Source organism: Symphalangus syndactylus, chromosome 3, assembly GCF_028878055.3.
Source record: "Symphalangus syndactylus isolate Jambi chromosome 3, NHGRI_mSymSyn1-v2.1_pri, whole genome shotgun sequence".
Lineage (NCBI taxonomy): Eukaryota > Metazoa > Chordata > Mammalia > Primates > Hylobatidae > Symphalangus > Symphalangus syndactylus.
This window is the reverse complement of record NC_072425.2, coordinates 77883314-77894562: the sequence shown is the minus strand read 5'-3', so window position 1 is coordinate 77894562 and position 11249 is coordinate 77883314. Positions and strand designations below refer to the sequence as shown.

The following is an 11249-nucleotide window of genomic DNA, read 5'->3' as shown; positions in this document are numbered from 1 at the left end:
TTCAATTTCATCATTACATTTCATAATTTCCTTTCATTATTTCATTTAACTTCATCTCATTTCATTATTTCATTTCATCTCATTTTTCATCTCATCATTTTTCATCTCATTTCATCTCATCATTTCATCTTATCGTCTCATCTCATTTCATCATTTCATCTCATCATTCATCTCATTTCATCTCATCATTTTATCTCATTATTTCATGTCATCTCATCTCATTTCAATTTCTTTATTTCATATCATTTCATTATTTCATTTCATTTCATCTCATTTCTTCTCATTTCATCTCGTTTCATCTCATTTCATCCATGATCTCATCATTTCATCTCATTTCATCTCATCTCCTTTCAGTTTCTTTTCAATTTTGTCATTTTGTCTCATCATTTCATCTCATCATTTCTACTCATCATTTCATCTCAAAATTTCATCTCATCATTTCATCTCATCTTATTTCATCATTTCGTCATTTCATCTCATCATTTCATCTCATCTCAAGTCATCTTATCATTTCATCTAAGTGAAATGATGTAATGGAATCATGAAATGAAATGGATAGGATGCCCTCAGTGATGTTAAATTTAAAAATTGTTTGTTTTCATGCATTCATTTTTATATTTATATGTATTTACATTTATATTTACTTATATTTCTTTTTACTTATTTTTATTTATATTTTTACTTATTTCTTTATTTATAGACAAGGTCCTGTTCTGTGGCCTAGGCTGGAATGCGGTGGTGCATTCACAGTTCACTGCAGCCTTGAGCCAACCTCCCCCCTTAGCCTCCCAGGTAGCTGGGACCCCAGGTGCGCACCACTGCACCTGATTAATATTTTATTATTTGTAGAGATGGAGTCTTGCTATGCTGCCCAGGCTGGCCTCAAACTCCTGGGCTCAAGCAATCCTCCTGCCTTGGCAACCCAAAATGCTGGGATTACAGACAGGAGCCACAGTGCCCAACCTATTTATTTATTTATTTAATAAAGGCAAGGTCTCACTATGTTGCCCAGGCTGGTCAACTCCTGGCCTCAAATGATTCTCCAAACTTGGCCTCTCAAAATGTTGGGATTACAGGTAGGAGCCAACATGCCTGCCCTAAAAATAGTATTATATTTTTGTATTATATAATTTTCAATTAGGTAATATGAATATTCTGTACAGGAAATATGCCCTCAATTATATAGGAATAAACATTTGTTACACTGAGAAAAATCTAATAGAGCTAAAAATAAAAATTAATTTGGAAAGGTCATACATTCTTACATTTATACATTCTTTCCTATATTCATATATTCTTTTAACAGTAGCAATGGTTTGGAGTTATGGGTACAAAACCATGACCTATATGTAATACAACTAATAACAGGCACTTACAATTCAAGGCGTATTATATACAAAGCTTGAACTTCTCATCATTTCTTTTTTTGTTTTTTTTTTTTCTGTTTTGGCAGATACTATCAACACAACATTCAACTCACAGACACTATGGAGCCCTTACTAAGCACAAAGTACTGTGAAAGGCCAGGGCTAGGACAGAACTGAGACATGGCCAGGGATACGACAGAACTGGGGAAGGGTCATGGCCAGAGAAAAGCCAGGGGCAGGGTCACAGCCAGGGACATGACAGGATCAAGGCCAGGGCCAGAAACAGGGCAGAACCAGGGCCACGGCAGGGACACGGCAGGGCCAGGGCCATGGCAGGATCAGGGCCAGCAGAAGGCCAGGCAAGGGCTAGGGTAGCACAGGGCCAAGGCAGGGCAGGGTCAGTGTAGAGCAAGGAACGGTCCAGGGTATGGCAGGGCAGGGACAGGGAGGTCCAAGGCCAGAGTCAGGTCCAGGACATGGACAGGGCAGGGCCAGAAACATGGCAGGACCAGAAAGGGGACAGAGCAAGGGCAAGGCCAGAGAAGGACCATGGAAAAAACATGGCCAGGGAGGGTCCAGGGCAAGGGCAAGACCAGGGCAGAACCAGAGCCAGGGCAGGCCATAGGCAGGGCCAGGGCAGGGCAAGGCCAGGGTAGGGCAGGGCCAGTGTAGGGTGAGGGTAGGGCCAGGGCGAGTTTAGGGCCAGGGCAGGATTAAGATAGCACAGGGCCAAGGCAGGGCCAGGGCAAGGCCAAAGGAGGGGCCAGGGCCGAGCATGGCCAGTGTGGGTCCTGGAGATTGACAGGGCCAGGGCCAGGGTCAAGTCTGGGCCAGGGACAGGGCCAGAGCAAGGGCAGGGCCAGGGAGAAGGCAGAACCAGAGAGGATCCAGAACAAAAGCAGGGCCAGGGCAGAACCAGGACCAGGACAAGGCAAAGCCAAGGCCAGGGCAGGGCAAGACCAGGGAAGGGCAAGGCCAGGGTAGAAAAGGCCAGGGTAGGGCCAGGCCAGGGTAGGAGAAGGCCATGGTAGGGCCAAGCTGAAGGCAGGGCAGGACTAGGGTAGTACAGGGCATGGCCCAAAATGGGGCAGGGCCATAGCAGTGGCAGGACTAGCAACAGAGCCAGGGCAAGTGCTGGACCAGAGCATGGTGGGGACAATAGAGGGCCAGGACAGACGATGGCAAGGCAGGTCCAGGGCCATTTCATGGACTCGGTAGGCCTGGGTTCAGGCCAGGGCAGGGCAAGGGCAAGGCCAGGGAGAAGGCAGGGCCAGGGCCAAGGCAGTGCCAGGGTAGGGCAGGACCAGTGCAGGGCCAATGCAAGGTGAGGGCATGGCCAGGCATGGAAGGGCAGGGCAGGACCAAGGAAGGGCCAGGAGAGGGCCATGGCAGGGTCAGGGCCAGAACAGGGGTACGGCTGGGGCCAGGAATATGGTAGGACCAGGGCTGGGCCCAGGCTGGGACACTCAGGGCAGAGCATGGCCTGTGCAAGGCAGGGCCAGAGCCAGGCCATAGAGATGGGAGGGCAACACCAAGGCAGAGTTAGGGTAGATCCAGGGCTGAGCAGGGTCAGGGCGGCTCCAGAGTCGAGGCAGAGCTAGGGCCCAGGCAGGGCCATGGAAGTGCCAGGGCAGAGGAGGGCAGGGCAATGCAGGACTGGGCCATGGCAGTGCCTGGTCAACTCCAGGGCAGGGCCAGAAGCAGGACAGGGCCAGGGCCAATGCTCAGGCCAGGGACACGGCATGACAGGAAGTGCCAGAGCAGGGCTGGGCCAACGTTGGGGTAGGGCAAATCAGGCCAGGACACCTCCAAGTCCAGCTCTGGCCCTGCCTTGGCCCTGGCCCCTTCCTGGCCTGACCTTGTCCCTGGCCCTGCCCTATCCATGCCCTGTGTGTTTGACCAGTGTTTTATAACCAGAATCCTACGAGAAACTTAAATCAGCTCTTTTTGTGCATTTTTAGTAGAGATGGGGTTTTACGATGTAGCCCAGGCTGATTCCAAACTCCTGAGCTCAAGCCATCTGCCTGCCTTGGCCTCCCAAAGTGCTGGGATTACAGGAGTAATCTGGGCAAGTATTTAACTTCTGTCTGCCTGTTTCCTACGTTTGGAAAATGGGGATGCTTTAAGTACCTAGCACATAGGATTATTGTGAGAATCAATGCCTCACATATTTACATATTGATAAAATTATACTCATAGAACACTACTGGAAGCAAAGATAGTATTAGTTAAAATTTAGTGATTATTTACTGCAAATATTATTACTATTACAAACAACATAGTATAGACATTATTACTGCTACTATAGTTATCTTAAAAATCTAAAATAAAAAATTTTACGTAATAGCCTAATGTAATCTCTCCTGCTCTGCCCTGGCTCAGCCCTAGTGCTGGCTCTGCCCCTAGTCCTACCATATCCCTGGCCCTGACCCTTCCCTGGTCCTGCTGCTGTCCTGGCCCTTCCCATCTTCAGGCCTTACCATGGCCCTACCCTGGTCCTGACTCTGCCCTGGTCTGGTCCTGACCCTGGCCCTACCCCAGAGAAGGGGTATGGCAGAGCCAGGGAAGGGCCGGGGCAAATAAGGGACAGGACACATCCAAATCCAGGAAAGGGCCAGGGCTATGACAGAGCCAGGGTGAGTCCTTGGCAGGGCCAGGTTCCAGGCCAGGGCCAGGAAAGGGTGATGGCAGGGTCACTGTATGGCCAAGGTCCAGGCCAAAGCCAAGGTAGGGGCAGGGTCAGGCCTACATAAGGGCAGGACCAGAGCCAGTGATATGGCAGGGCCAGGGCCAGGACCAGGGCTGTGCCAGAACAGAACAACAGCAGAGCAGGTCAGGACCAGAGCCAGGCCATAGAGAGAGTAGGGCAAATGCCAAGGCAAGGCCAGGGTAGTGCCAGGGCTGAGGCAAGGTCAGGGAAGGTCCAGGACTGAGTCAAGGCTAGAACAAAGACCGGGGCAAAGGCCAGGGCAGATCTAGGGCACAAGCAGGGCAGGCTAGGGCAGGGCAATGGCAAGACCAGGCAATGGCAGGGCCAGTCCAGGATAGAACAGGGCACAGGCAGGGCAGGGCCAGGGCCACGGCTGGGGCAGGACAAGGACCAGGACCAGGGTCCAGGCCAGGGCAAGGGTATCGCCAGGGCAGAGGTAGGGCCAGAGCCAGGGTCTGGGCAGGACCAAGGCATGTCCATTGCAGGGCCAGGGTTCAGACCAGGGCCAGAGAAGGGCTGGGACAGGGCCAGGGCCAGGACCAGGAAAGGGCAATGTCAGGACAAGGGCCATGGCAGGATCAGCAACGGGGCTAGGGCCAGGACAGGGACAGGGTCAGGGCTAGGGCCAGAATAGCATGCCAGGGTAGAGCCAGGCCAAATTAGGGCCAGGACAGGGTCAGGACCAGGGCTGGGCCAGCAAATGGCCTTAAGTAGCGAAGGGCCAGGGCCAGGGTCCATGCCAGTGCCAGTGCCGGTCCAGGGCAGAGGCAGGGCCATGGCCAGGCCTAGGACAAGGCTAGGGCAGGGCCAAGGTCTAGGTCAGGGTCAGCAGAAGACCAGGGAAGAGCCAGTGGAGGGAGAGGGCCATGGTAGGGCCAGGTTAAATCAGGGACAAGACAACTGCAAATCCACTTCAGGGCCAGGGTCAGGGCAGGGCCAGTTCAGGGCCAGGGCCAAGACAGGGCCAGGGCTGTCAGGATCATTGGCAAGGCCAGGGCCATGGCAGGACCAGGGTCAGGAGCAGGGGTCAATACCAGGCCAAGGACAAAGAAAGGACCAGGTCTGTGCTAGGGCCAGTGTGAGGGCCAAGGCAGGGTCAGGGCAAGGTCAAAGGGAAGGCAGGGCCAGGGCAGGGTGGAGCACGCCCAGGGTAGCACAGGGTTAAGGTAGGGCACGACCAACCAGGGCAGGTCTATGGCTGGGGCTGTGGAAGGGCCAGGGCCGGGGCAGGGCAAAGACAGTGGCAGCTCCAGGGCAGGGCCATGGTTAGGACCACGGACATGTCCAAGGCCAGTGCCAGGGCAAGGGCAAGGGCAAGGGCAGGGGCAGGGCCAGAGTCATCTAAGAACCAGGGACAAAGCCAGGCCCAGAGCAGGGCCAGGACAGGTACTTGGCAGGGCTAGGGTCTGGGACAGGGCCATGGCAGGGCCAGGGCCACAACCAGGTCTGTGCTTGGCCAGGTCCAATACGGTGCCCAGGTGAGGCTAGGGTGGAGGCCAAGGTAGGGCCAGGGCAGGGTCAAAGCCAGGCTAGGGCCAAGGCAGGGCCAGGGCAGGAAAGGCAGGGCCAGGAAAGCATAGGGCCAAGACAGGGCAGGGCCAGGCCAGTGCCAAGACCTGGGCAGGGCCTGGGAACAGCTAGGGCAGGGCCAGGGCCAGGGTCAGGGCCATGGCCACGGCCTGGGCAGGACCAGGTTTGGGGCAGGAGCAAAACAAGGGCAAGGACAGTGCAGGATCTTGGCACAGCCAGGGTCCAGGACAGTGTCAGGGCAGGGCCAAAGCAGGGTCTGGGCCATGGTAAGACCAGCAACAGGTCTGGGGCTAGGCCAGTGACAGGACCAGAGTCAGGGCAAGGGCCAGAGCAGTGCAAGGCCAGGGTGGGGCCAGGCATTTCAGGGTCAGGGCCAGGGGAGAACCAGGGCATGGTCTCAAGCAGGGAAGGGCCAGGGCCATGACAGGGCCAGGGGCTGCGTTAGGGCAAGGGCAGAGCCAGAGCAAGGTGAGGGTCAGGGCCAAGGCCAGGGTAGGGACAGGGAAAGAAATATGGCAGGACCAGGGGCAATGCCAAGGCCAAGGCTGGGCCAGGGCTGAGCCAGGGATGAGTCAGAGCAGGGCAGGGCAGGAAGGCGCTGGTAGGGGCAGGGCAGGGACAGGCCAATGCAGAGCCATGTCACGCCAGGGCCAGGACACCTCCAAGTCCACTTCAGGACCAGGGCCAGGGTTAGGGCCAGGTCTGGGCTAGGGCCAGCTCCAGAGCAGGGCCTAGCCAAGACTAGGGTGAGGGCCAAGGTAAGGCCAGGGCAGGGTCAAAGGCAGAGTAGGGCCAGGGCAGGGTGATGACACATCAGAGCACAGCACGGCAGGCTGATGGCAAGACCAGGGGCAGACCACTGCCAGCTCAGGGCCAGGAAAAGGCCAGGGCAGAGCCAGGAAAGGGTCTGGGTCAGGGCCAGGACCTGGTTCTCCCCTGGCCCTGACCCTGAAATGCCTGGCCCCACCCTGGCCTTGCACTGCTCTGGCCCTTGCCCTGACTCTGGTCCTGTCACTGGCCTAGCCCCAGACCTGTTGCTGGTCTTACCATGGCCCAGACCCTGCTTTGGCCCTGCCCTGACACTGTCCTGGACCCTGGCTGTGCCAAGATCCTGCACTGTCCTTGCCCTTGTTTTGCTCCTGCCCCAAACCTGGTCCTGCCCAGGCCGTGGCCATGGCCCTGGCCCTGCCCTAGCTGTTCCCAGGCCCTGCCCAGGTCTTGGCACTGGCCTGGCCCTGCCCTGTCTTGGCCCTATGCTTTCCTGGCCCTGCCTTTCCTGCCCTGGCCCTGCCTTGGCCCTAGCCTGGCTTGGACCCTGCCCTGGCCCTACCTTGGCCTTCACCCTAGCCTCACCTGGGCACCGTATTGGACCTGGCCATAGCACAGACCTGGTTGTGGCCCTGGCCCTGCCATGGCCCTGTCCCAGACCCTAGCCCTGCCAGGTACCTGTCCTGGCCCTGCTCTGGGCCTGGCAGAGCAGGGCCAGGGCCATGGCAGAGTCAGGGCAGGTCCTTGACAGGACCAGGTTCCAGGCCAGGGCCAGGGCAGCAGCAGGGGCAGGGCCTGGATAAGAGCAGGGCTAGGGATATGGCAGGACCAGGGCTAGAGCCAGGGCCAGGCCATAGTGAAGGCAGGGCAAAAGCCAAGGCAGGGTCAGGGCAGGTCCAGGAAGCAGCTAGCACCAAGCAGGGCCAAGGCACAACCAGTGCAGGGTAAGGCAGGGCAATGGCACCACTGGGCCATGACAGGGCAAGGTCAGTGCCAGGAGAGGGCAGAACAGGCAGGCCCATGGTGGGGCCAGGGCAGGGATGGGCCAAAGCAGGGCCAGAATATGTCCAAGGCCAGGTCAGGGCCAGAACAGGAGCAGGACCATGACCATTGGCAGGGCCAGTGCCATGACAGGACCAGGGTCAGGACAAGGGGCAGGGCCAGAGCCAAGCCCAGGCCAGTGCAGGTTCAGGGCAGGGCCAGTGCCAAGGCAAGACCAGGGCAGGGACAGGGTAGCACAGGGCCAAGACAGGGTCAGGATGGGACCAGAACAGGACAGGGCCGAGACAGTCCAGGTAACAGTAGGGCAGGTACAGGGCAAGGCAGGGCAGTACAGGGCCAGATCCACGGCAGGGGCAAGGCAAGGCCAGGCCCATTGCCAATGCACCAGCCCTCCCTACAAGGATCCTACACCTGGCCACTGCTGCAGCCCGTCCATCGCTGTAAGCCTGACCCCCAACCCTGGCTGCAGCCGCCTGCCTTCCTAGCACGGCCGCTCTCCTACTGCTCCGGCACACTACAGTCTCCGTCGCTGCCACCCACCAGCAGCGAGGCGAGCCGTGGTGTCGCAGGCTCTAGGTGTCTCCTCCTCCTCCTGGCATGGAGCAGCTGGGTGGGAAAAGCCAGAAAAGCCTAGAGGTAGATGTGAGGGGTGGAAAGGTTAGAGCCTCAACTTGTCATGCCGGCCACTGAGTGGAAGGGGCCAGTTTCAGCAAAGGCACTCACACCCACCCTCCAAAGTCCAGCCTCTCCTTTTGGCCCAAGCTAGCTGGGAACTGGCGTCTGGGGTGGGTGCTGGAGTCCCCACAGCACCCAGCTCCCCACTCCACAGGAAACATTGGGCCCACTGGGGCTGCACTCCTCGGGGAGCAGGAGAAGCAGAAAAATTCAGACCCAGCCAGCCCTCCGCACCCAGGTGCCAATTCCTGTTCCAGATGCCTCCACGCACAGGGCCCTGTTCCCCGTGGTGTCCCTAGGGGTGCCTGGCAGCCTCTGAGGCACAGACTCAGAGTGCACAGGCCCAGGAACAGGTGGGTGTGGGGGCTCTGCCATGCTCAGGATTCCCACGCAAATGCTGCGCACTTGCCGCACTCCAGTATGACCAAGAGTAGATCGCCCTCTGGAGTGTGGAGTCATGGAGAGGAGAACCACTCCTTCCTTGGATGCCAACTCTGCTGACCACCACCAGCAGTGCAGCCCCTGATAGCATCGAACTCGCTCCCCCTCCACGGCTAGTCCTGCCCTCAATAGCACCCCCTACCTCCATCCTCCAATGCCGCCAGTAGTGTATAACGGATAGTGCCCTAACCTGTCCTCCTCCATGGGCATTGCAGCCCCAGAAAGCGCCCATAAACCCACCCTCCCTGCCGTGGGCAGTGCAGCCCTGTACAGTGCTACCAACCAGTACCCCTAACGCAGGCAAGGACACCCTGGATAGTGCCCCCAACCCACCCCACACTGTGAAAGGTGCAGCCCTGGATAGCCCCTGTCCTACCACTCTGGTCGTGCTGCAGTCTTTGTCACTGCCACCACCAATCACAGTGAGACGAGCCAGTGGGCTGCAGGCTCTAGCACCCAGCAGCCAGGCACGGAGCAGCTCTCGCTGATGGCTGGCTCCTACCACTCTGACCACACTGCTGTCTCCGTGGCCATCTTCTTTGACTACAAAGAAATAAAACTAGGTATCAATAAGAAAAGTAATTTTGGAAACAATACAATCACATGGAAGTTAAACACTACCCTCCTGAATAAATGACTAGTGGGTCAATGAAGATACTAAGACAGAAATTCAAAAATTTCATGAAACAAAGGGTAATGAAAACACAGCATACCAAAACTTTTTACACAGAAAGCAGTACAAAGGCAGAGATTTATAGCTATAAGTGCCTACCATCCAAACAAAAGAAAAACTTCAAATAAACAATACATCTTAAAGAACTAGTAAAGTAAGAACAAACTAAACCGAAAATAAGAAAATAAATAAGATCGTAGCAGAAATAAAATTGAAATAAAAAACACACAAGATTAAACGAAAAGTTGATTTTCTGGAAAGCTAAACAAAATTGACAAACTTTTAACCAGGCTAACTAAGAAAAAAGAGACAAGATTCAAATAAATAAAATCAACAGATTAAAAAAAGGAGACATTACAACTAATACTTCAGAAATTCAAAGGATCATAACTGGCTATTATATGCCAATAAATTGGAAAGCCTAGTAGAAATTGGCAAATTCCTAGATGCATACAACCTACTTAGGCTTAACAATGAAAACATCCAAGACCAGAACAGATTGGTAACAAGTAATGAGATTGAAGCCATCAGAAAAAGTCTCCCAGTAAAGAAAAGCCCAGGAACTGATGTCTTCACTGCTGATGGCTCCACACCAAACAATTTAAAGAGCTAGCACGAATCCTACTCAAACTATTTTGAAAAACAGGAGGGAATACTTCCAAACTTATTCTATGATACCATTATTACTGTGATACCAAAAACAGACAAAGCCATCAAAGAAGGAAACTACAGGCCAGTATCTCTAATATTGATGCAAAAATCCTCAACAAAATACCAGTGACTCAAATTCAGTAATACATTAAAAAGATAATTCATTATGATCAAGTGGGATGTATCCCTGGGATGCAAGGGTCACTCAACATGCAATGTGATACATCATATCAACCAAATAAATGACAAAAACAGTATGATCATGTCAACTGAAATTGAAAAAGCATTTGATGAAATTCAACAACCCTCCATGCTATAAATCCTCAAAGAAACGGGTACAGAAGAAACATACCGCAATGTAATAAAAACTTCAGGAAAGACACCCATAGCTAGGATCATATGGAATGGGGAAAAATGAAAAGCTTTTCCTCTAAGATCTGGAACATGATAAGGATGCCCACTGTGACCACTGTTGTTTAACATAGTACCAGAAATCCTGGCTAAAGCAATTAGCGCAGCCCCTGATATGGCCCCCAACCCACCCTGCCCCCTACCACCAGCAGTGTCGCCCCCCTCCACAATAGCACACCCAACACACCCAAACCGCCCCGCCTCCCCACACCATGGGCATTGCAGCACCCCATAGCGCCCTCAACCCAAAACTGCCACCCCCCCAACAGCCACGCAGTGCAGCCCCGGATAGCACAGTTAGCCCACCTCACTGTTGCCAGCAACATAGTCTAGGATAGTGCCCCCAACCGGCTCCCCGCCAAGGGCAGTGCAGCCCCGGTTTGGGCCCCCAAACCGCCCCCTCTCGTGCAGGCAGCACAGCCCCAGATAGCACACCCAACCAGCCAACCAAGGCGGGCAGTGACGCCTGAGATAGGGCCCCCAACCCATCCCAGGCCACCCGCAGTGCAGCCTGGATAGCGCACTTACCCCGACGCCTTTATACGCTATGGCTGGCTGCAGTGTCCATCGCTGCCACCAACCGCAAACAGGGCTGCAAACAGGAAGAATTTTATTCACCGTTGATGCGGCCCCGAGTTGTCCCAAAGCGAGGCAGTGCCCCAAGGTCTGTGCTGGGCAGAATGCAGCTCCGCCCTCGCGGTGCCCCCGGCCCACCCGGGTTTGTGCTGAGAACACTGCTCCGCCTTCGCTTTATCTCCGAAGTCTGTGCAGAGAACTGAGCTCCGCCCTGGCGATGCTCTCCGGGTGTGTGCTGAGGAGATTGCAGCTCCGCCCTCGCAAAGGCCCACAGCTCCGGCGCAGGCAGGGCCACAGCGCCGGCGCAGGCGCAGAGAGGCCCACAGCGCCGACGCAGAGAGGCGCACAGGAGACCTCAGGCCCAGGCTCCACTCCCCAGCTGTGAAAGGGTAAGAACTGAGGGTGGCTGAGGCTCGGAGTTGTTCAGGGCGGGGTGGGCTCTGGA

General features: G+C 55.0%; 1 long non-coding RNA gene across 1 annotated transcript; it reads right to left on the bottom strand.

Annotated features, from left to right (window-relative positions):
• Positions 1 to 7090: 7090 nt before the first annotated feature.
• Positions 7091 to 10843, bottom strand: LOC134736305 (uncharacterized). Its single transcript, XR_010120235.1, has 3 exons — positions 10757 to 10843; positions 8870 to 9036; positions 7091 to 8007 (listed from the first exon to the last, which is right to left on the bottom strand). It is a non-coding gene; the product is annotated as an uncharacterized lncRNA (long non-coding RNA).
• Between the last annotated feature and the right edge of the window lie 406 nt (positions 10844 to 11249).